A 9,401-nucleotide genomic window follows, 5' to 3' on the forward strand; every position below is an offset into this window, starting at 1 on the left:
TTTCAAAAGAAAAGAATTGTTTTTATTAAATAAATATTGACTTATTAAAGCATGGGTTTCATGCTTGGGTCAATGGTCTATAGGTCAAAGCCTTCATTTTAGGCTCCCAGTTTATGTCTTAAGTCACTATCATTATTATTATATTCTAGACCGTTATTAAGCTCCTTAAAGTGAAGAAAGAAAATTATTTTATGTGGCTTCTTTGTCCTCCACCAAGTCAGCTTCCTCACTTAACCATTCGAACTCAAACACTCTGTCAATTTGGCCTTATAGAGAAGACAAAACCACTATATATATAGCCATGCTACTCGACCTGTTTTGGAGAAGATTAGATTCATGAAGTCTATCTCCAATAGCAAGTGTGAAGGTGTCCAAGAGGAGTTTGTTCATCATCACAAGCATATCTTTGAAAAGTCAATATTTTGCTACACATATGAAATAAGTTGAGGCTTATTACAAGGTCGAAGGTACATATCTAGCTTCAGAAGTGCAGAACGGGATGAATTTCTTGAAGGAGCAAACTCACGTTGACTTGAAGGAAAGAAGATAGTACATGGAAGTTGACTTGGTGGATGGAAATAATTTATGTTTTGGCCAATAGGGTCTTGGTTGTATCAATCTAATTTGAATATACTAGTGGAATATTTTGAATGGTTTTTACCCTTCACAGGGGTTTTTCCTTGGTTGAGTGCCTACATCTTTTGTCCTTTTTCTTTTGTTTGTGATCTTCATTTGTTTTTGCATTTGTCTTGATGAGGGAAAGAACACTAATTTAATGAAGAAGAATTAAAAAGACATCACCAGAACTTTTCAAGTTAAGAGAAATCATTTGAAGAACCTCAATCTAAATGTTTCCCTAGTTTTCTCAACATGGTATTAGAGCTGAGGTCAGTGAATAAGGAAGTTGAAGATCATTTGTATGTGCAAAGGGAAAGAGTTTCTAAGGACAAGCTAATTAAAAGGAGGAACAAATTACTATTATGGGCACTTACCTCTGCAATTAGGGCTACAGTCTAGGAGATTGAAATATTGAAGAACAAAAATGCCTCACTTGGAAATTAAAATGACTAGACCTCTAGTCTTATAAATGTCGAGTCCTTTGGAATAAGGAGTGAAGTCCTGAGCATAAAAATTAAGGCCTGAAATAACCATTACAATATGAGCTTTATGTCATTTCAGATATCTGAAAAATCTCTAGTATGTGGATGGTCAATTCAAGAAGTAAAGTGTCACATTGTGAACTAGACAAATCCTTCTGAAACTTGCATAAAGTTTACTTAGTCAGGATTGAATTGATTGGAAGCCTTGTAAGCCTAGTTGGAAGAGAAGTTATAGTCACTTGAAAAAGAGAAGTCCAAAAAAAGTTACATTCACTTTCCAAGTTTTGATAATAACTATAATAGTCTCAATAAGCCGAAGGTAAGGAGCCAAAGATCTATGCATACAAATAAGGGAAGGCCTGGTATCATGTAAGAAAAATCGAAGTCATGTGTCATCTCAAATGGTGACCTAATTCTGAAGCATCAAAGTATATTTTGTGGACTAAATATAGTCCTAATATCCAACAAAAATGGGTCTACCTATAAAAGGAACAAATATTGAACTAAACAGAAGCACTATTTAGATCATTTGAAGGAAATTATAGACAACTAAAGGGTTGTAGTCATCTTTAGAAAATTTTGATATATATATATATCAAAAGTAGTCCCTCTCTCAAAAAAATTATGGCATTTTGATAAGAATCGTTGTTCACTAACAAGTAAATTATTACATTGAATAAGGAGCTTCAATTGGTACCCTTTGGCATTAATAATAGTTTCTCCTAGAAGGCAGTCCCTAATCTCGACATCTCTTAAAGTGATCATTCTTGATAGCAAAAAGGAACTCATATCTTATTTGAGGTACGTATAATCATTCTTGCTTATACAAGCTCTAACTTAAATTTTACTTTGAAATTTCTTTATTGATTTTAGAATTTGCAGTTATTCATGTTATTGAATGTAGTTGTCATCTAAGTTCTAACAATCCCTAGCTAGTATTTTGGAAACCCCATAATCAATATCTTGAAATATTATTTAGGGTTTGGTCTATAAATCCTTAGTTTATAACCATGCATTTGTACTTATATACTTTTGGTAGTACTTGTCAAGTAAATGTTGCAGGTACATATAGAAATATTGATCTTATGCAAGAAAGGAGTCCTTCAAGAAAACAAAATTCTATATTCTAAAAAAGGATAAGTATTATTTAAGACTTCCCATATATATATATATATATATATCTATATATATATATATATATATATATATATATATATATATATATATATATATATATATATATATATATATATTTATTTATTTATTTATTTATTTATTTATCTTTATAACTTTATTCTTATCCTCTCCGTAGAAGGAATAAACTTGTAGGTATATCCTAAAGAGTAAAGATTGAATTCAAAGAGTGCCTTCAAAAGAATATTTGTAAGATGTTTCAGAAGAAGTCCTTCAATAATAAACCCTACATGGTTTGTAAAAGGAGCAACTCCAAGTATGCTCAAAATGACAATATTTGTAGCTAATCCTCTTCATTATAAGGTACATTTATTTTGAAATATGATTTATATTACTAACTCATGCCTAGGGTCTTGAATCATAAAGATTCTTGTTATGGTGATTAATCAATAGATTGACTCTACTTTTATCATACTATCTCTTGTTTCGTCATTTTGGTGAAACCCTAACCTTTAGGGTTCACTGCAAAACCATAGCCTCTTGATGCTTAGGGTATGTTAAAAATGAAGCCCTAGCCTACTTAGGGTTTAATGTTAAAGAATAAAACTCATGATGTAATCCTATTATCTTGATGTTTAAGGTTTTGATTGTGTAAAATCCTAGTCTTTTAGGGGTTTTCTATTGATATTTAAGAACATCTAATGAAACCATAGATTTGTAGAGTTTGCTAATTTAAGGTTTAGAGTTTATGAACAAAACCCTTGTAATAGTTAAACTAAGTTCCTAGGAATGAAACCCTAGGTATCTGTGCTACCATATGATTTGCTAGCCTGATTAAATTTGTTGTATGTCTAATTTTGGAATTTGATGTACGTATCTAGGGTTTAAGATAAGGGCCCTTAGTAAGAGATTTATATAAGGAAATTATAATGAATCCCTAGATATGAGATGCTAGCATGGAAAATTTTAGGGGCTAATGTTCGCCCAGTGGGCTAATTTTCCATGATTTTTCCACAAAAAAGATTCGCCAATTTCCAATTTTATAAAAGACGATTCGCCCAAATTTTAGAATATAAAATTATTTTACCTTAAAAATCGCCAACATTATATAGAGACTATATATAAAATAATTATAAATTTGAATAATTTTACAAATATATCAATAAACATTTATAATTTGCATATTATGGATTAGTGAGATTCGCCAATGTTTTAAACTTCAAGAAAATTTTCCATCCTTAAAATTTTCCTTGGATGCTAGTATGCTAAGTTGCTCTTAAAAAGAACATTTGCCAACCTAGGATACAATAATAAAAACATCTTCAAGGCCATTCAGAAAGCCAAAGCCGGAAACAATAAAGACAAACCAAATATCCCCAATACTACTAATGCCTACCTTCCGTATATTCAAGGTGTCACTGACAAACTAGCCAAAATTCTTAGAAAGAAAGATATCAAAACTTTATTCAAACCCTTGACAACTATTAAACAAAGAATGATATCGATAAAGGACAACCAAGAACATCTACAGCAGAAAGGTGTTTATATCATCAACTGTTCTTGTGGAGAACACTATATAGGGGAGACAGGCAGGTCAATCAGGATTAGGCTCAAAGAACATAGTGCAGATATCCGAAAAGAAAGAACACACTCTTCAACTCTAGCTGAACATGCAAGTAAAACAAACCATCATATATGCCTTGAGGACACAAAAGTCATTGCTAATGAAAAACACCATTTCAAATGTAAAGTCTGTGAGGCACTTGAGATCATAAAACACCCATGTAACCTTAACAAGGATGGAGGCTTGGAAATCAATAAAAATTGGACCTCTCTGCTCACCCCCATTGATTAAATTAACCCTCCCTTTCACATTCCCCTTCCTCCCTTCATCTTGCCCTCACTCTTTAAATCAAAACAGTCCCTCACATAACCTAAAACAACTTAAAAAATTATATAAAATATAGCATTTATAACATAATATCTAGACATCACATTAAATTAAAATTGAAACTATACTCAAAATATATTAAAAATATTCCATTACTCAAAAACTTATGATTTAGAATCTAGTTTAAAATAACTCTACATATCAAGCTTTAAAAATTAATAAAATTAATCAATTAAAACAATGCAAAACTTATTTTGCATTTAATTTAATAAAAAATTTATAGTAAAATTATAAGTAATAAAAGCCTAATTAACATAAAAAATTGTCAAAGAGAACCTAAAAATATACACAAAGCTTAAAACCAATAAACATCAACTAAAATTAAATTAGATTAAACAATAATCCAAGATTAAGTAAAACAATTCACAAACTAATATTAAATAGAAATAAGACGCTACTTATAATACATTAATTAAATTAACACTAGAGTTTTAGAATCCTAGTTTTAATAAACCTACAAATAAAACTTTTAGAATTAACTAAATTAATTAAATAAAACAATATTAACAATTACAAGAATTAAATAAAATATCATTAAACAAAATAAAATAAAAATAAATGAAATTTAAACATTCTATTCATTCACATGGTCGGCTTACAAACTTGACTAACCATCTATACCATATTTATTGCTCACAATTCACTTCTCTGTAAATCAGTCCTAATGATGAGTCTTGGTCTAGACTCGAAACGTCAACTAATAAAAGATGAGCACTATGGAATATCCGAGTTCAGTTTCTCAAAAACCACACCACAGAAATCTACAAACCATTAAGTTGATTCTTGTTATTCATTTATCAATGAAATATAGGGTTTGTGACAAAACCCTAGTAGAGTTTGACATGAAATTCTATGGAATAGTATTGAAACCCCATATGTAAAAATGTTGTGGTTGGATTGCTAACTTGATTTAGTTGCTGATATCTAAGGTTTTAAGTCTCAATGATGTAATCTAGGGTTTGCAACAAAAACCCTGGCAAGTTGTTGAATTCTAGAATATAAAATATGTAATCCCTTATTTAGGTATTTGATGTCTAAAGCTTGATTATTTTGATGCTTCCATTATAATGACATGATTTTGATATATTTGACTTCATGCTTCTCTATATTTGTACTTGTTTGAACTTGTTGTTGAAGATTTACATAATTGAAGATGACTTGTGATAATGACATAGAAAATGAATAGATGACCTTGTTGCCTTAAGAAATAATGATGTTCCTAAAGTTTTGAAAAGTTGAGGATTCTGCGATGCTATGAAGTTGTTGATCTCTCTAAGCTAAGAGGGAGCTTGAATGAAAGGAACTGTATATCTCCCTAGTTGAGAGGGAGGGAATAATATCACAACTATAATAAAGACCTTGGAGAATGAATAAATATCATGGTTGAAGCATTACAAATAAATATTTGTGAATGGAAAAGTTAACAAGCCTTGGAATTTCTTAAAGAAGTGTTATGGCTAAGTTTGGTGTTGTTGTAGAATTTAAAGAAGAAAGATTCCAACAAATATATGTTTGGAAAATATTATGATAACCTAAGCAACATTAGTATATTTGAGAACCCCCCATAAGGTTGAAATTTTTGAAGCATGCTTGGACTTATGGATATATTTGATTTAGATTATAGGGAGAGATGAAGCCTCTTGGGGCTACAAGATGCTTGGGAGGACATCTAGACAGCCTGTGATGATGTCTAGATCCCTAATTAGGGAGGGTGGCATAGGTCTTGGAGCTCTAACCTTGGATATGCACCTAGATCCCTGGGTTGGTGTTAGAGTGGAAGCCTGATGGTACCTAGAGTGGTTGAAGCTTGGAACACACCTTAGTCCCAACCAGACTAGATACCTTGGACAAGTATCTAATTTGTGTCATTGCATGTGTTGTGACTCTTCATAGAGCATATCATTTTGAGATCTTGCATGTACCTTTGTATATATATGTAATTATGAACACCTCTTTAGTTAAGAGGGAGTGTTGAATAATGTAACTAGTGTTGGTATTCATAATTATGATTTAATGTATTTTTCAAAAGAAAATGATTTTTTTATTAAAGAAATATTGACTTATTAAATCATGGGTTTCATGCTTGGGTCAATGGTCTATAGGTCAAAGCCTCCATTGTAGGCATTTAAGTTTATGTATTAAGTCAATATCATTATTATTATATTCTAGACCATTCTTGGGCTCCTTAAAGTCAAGAAAGAAAATTATTTTATGTGTCCTATCTGTCCTCCACCAAGTCGACTTCCTCACTTAACAAGTCGACCTCAAACACTTTGTCAATTCAGCCTTATAATGAAGACAAAACCACTATATATATAGCCATGCTACTCAACCTGTTTTGGAGAAGAATCGATTCATGAAGTCTATCTGCAATAGCAAGTGCGAAGGTGTCCAAGAAGAGGTTGTTTATCATCACAAGGAGATCTTTGAAAGCTAATATTTTGATACACATATGAAATTAGTTGAGACTTATTACAGGGCCCAAGGTACAAATATAGCTTTAGAAGTGCAGAACAGGCCATAGTTCTTGAAGGAGCAGACTCACGTTGACCTGAAGGAAAGAAGCTAGTACATGGAAGCTAACTTGGTGGATGGAAAGAATTTATGTTTTAGTCAAAAGGGTCTTGGTTGTCTTAATCTAATTTGAATCTACTAGTGGAAGAGTTTGACTGGGTTTCCCCCTTCAAAAGGTTTTTCCCTAGATAAGTGCCTACATTTTATGTCCTTTTTCTTGTGTTCATGATCTTCATTTGTTTTTGCATTTTTCTTGATGATGGAAAGAACACTAATATAATGAAGAAGAATTAAAAAGACATCAAAAGAACTTGTCAAGTTAAGAGAAATCATTTGAATAACCTTAATCTAAATGTTTCCCTAGTTTTATCAACACATGCTGCTACTAGTCTTGTTGCTCACCATTATGCTAGTCATGATGGTCATATTCCTAATGCCCCTTTAGCAAGTTCCATTCCTAATCAAGTTTCCCCTAACTTATCGCAAGTGCATGATGTTGATGAATCCCAAAACCAAGAAAATGCTAGCCTTGGCCATATCTTTACAAATGCGCAAAAAAAAAGAAAAGGAAGAGAGTTTGAGCACAAATATTTAAACTGGGACTTCTAAAAGTCAACCAACACCTTCAACATTGGATCTATTTCTTGAGATTCACCATAATTCAACACAATTTTCTTATGGATTCTGATATTTCAGTCGTAGTCAGTTGATGGATTTTAAGTTTAATTTTCAATTGTATCAATTATTTCTTTATGGATATGGTGGCACTTTTTCAAACAGGGTTAATTGACAGAAAGAACTAATATTGTTGCACTTGATTTTTGTTGAAACTTGGGGCAGCTTTGGGATGAATTTCCATAAGGAAAATCCAATTACCACAAGAAGAAATCATATTTCCTGAAGGAATAATTCAAATTGGTTAAAAGGAAAATATGATTATTAATGTGTTATTGGCACTCCTCTTTGATGTGAAAAATTTATTTGGGCAAGTAATCGTCAAGGTATTTCGTAAATATATTTAAATATCATTAAGTGCAAATTAAATGGGTTTTTCCGTAAGTCGGCCTTATAATATTTCAAGTCATCCTAGCCCAAACATCATGTCCCTTGATATGATGAAACAACTATAAATTGGCCCTATCCTCCACCATTTGGAAATTCATCTCCGACTTCATCAATGGAAGACTTTGGACATCTATGGCATCTTGTCTGAGGCAACCCAAACCTATAGAACAAAATCTAAGGCTGAGAATAAGGATGAGTGACCTTTTTCTCTGTGTATTGGGCAAACCAAGTTCAAGGAGGGCTAGACATGGGCATTTCAAGGCATGGTTTTAGTTTGTAGGATTTATGTGGCATCTCTGTCATATTTAAACGTAAATTATGTGCAAGAAACTAGGGTCGAGATCTGTGTTTTTGGAGGAGGACGTCTCTAAGAGAAGGTTGAGTCATCTTATGGTACAATGCAAGAATTTAAGGGTTGTAAGTAAGGTTAACATAGTGAAAAATGGATTGATATATGCCTGAGATAACTCTATCCACAGGGGTATGAAACATAGGCTGAATTTTCAGTCTAGTGGTGCCCAAAACCGTGGTTGTTTTGGAGGTGTGTTGAAGTTTTAGACCAGGTATGTTTTTTATTCTTATGTTGGTGAATTTCTAAGGTTGGAGGGCTATCATAAGGGTAGTTGACAACTATTTATTTATGCCTTAGTACTATAAAGAAGGAGAATACTTGTGACAGTTAAAAAGGAAATTTTGGACAGTTTGTGTTCAATAGTGTTGGGCTATTAGAGAGAGCCCTAGTTCAATGGACAATTAAGCAGAGATATTATTATGTGTGGGAATTTATCTTATGTGAAACAATTATGATTATGACAATGTTGTGTGACAATAATATATGTGCTATGTGGAGCATAGCGGCGACTCTTGTGCTTATATGACAGTGATATCTTTAATCTGATGTATGGCACGTCAGTAGTGTCCTTGCATTCTCATTCAGCAATGAATGGAAGGTATTCTTGCTCTTATTTATAACAATGATGTTGGGACAATGATTATGATAGTGATGTTTTTATCAATAATACGTGTTCCCTGGATAGTGATTGATATGATATATGGCAAGGATATCTATGATGTATGATTGATATGATATATGGTCAAGATATTTGTGATGCATGTCTTGTGTGACAATGGTAGGGATACTTGTTCCTTTATGAAAGTGATGTAAAGCATTTCATTGTGATAGAGATGTATGCCAGTATGACAATGATTCTTGACTATGATATATGACAGTGTCCTTACCACTGAGATGTCAGGCAAAGACCTTGTATGGAAATCCCTTTATAGTGATGTATGGCATGCTCTTGTGACTAAGATGTATCGCAGTATGGCAGAGATATTTATAATTGTGATGATAGTGATATGGTCATGACAAAGTTACATGCTAACTTCAGTGATATGGAGGCAGCCCTATCAGAATTCTTGTGGAGTACGCCTTGATAGACTTCTCATATGCCATATTATGAGGAACTTGTATGATCTTGTGTTGGCCCTCAGAGGCTTAATGTGTTTGACATTGAAAGACTTGTGTCTCATTATTCTTGTACTTTGTATCTTAGCTGTACATTTGATGAAAATCCAAGAAGAAGAAGAATTGATTATGGGTTTTCCCCCTTATGGGGTGTTGTCCTAGTCTCTGA

The sequence above is a fragment of the Pinus tabuliformis genome, chromosome 2_1 (genome assembly GCF_031772625.1).
Source record: "Pinus tabuliformis cultivar Carrire ecotype Pingquan chromosome 2_1, CPIR1, whole genome shotgun sequence".
NCBI classification, from domain to species: Eukaryota; Viridiplantae; Streptophyta; class Pinopsida; order Pinales; family Pinaceae; genus Pinus; species Pinus tabuliformis.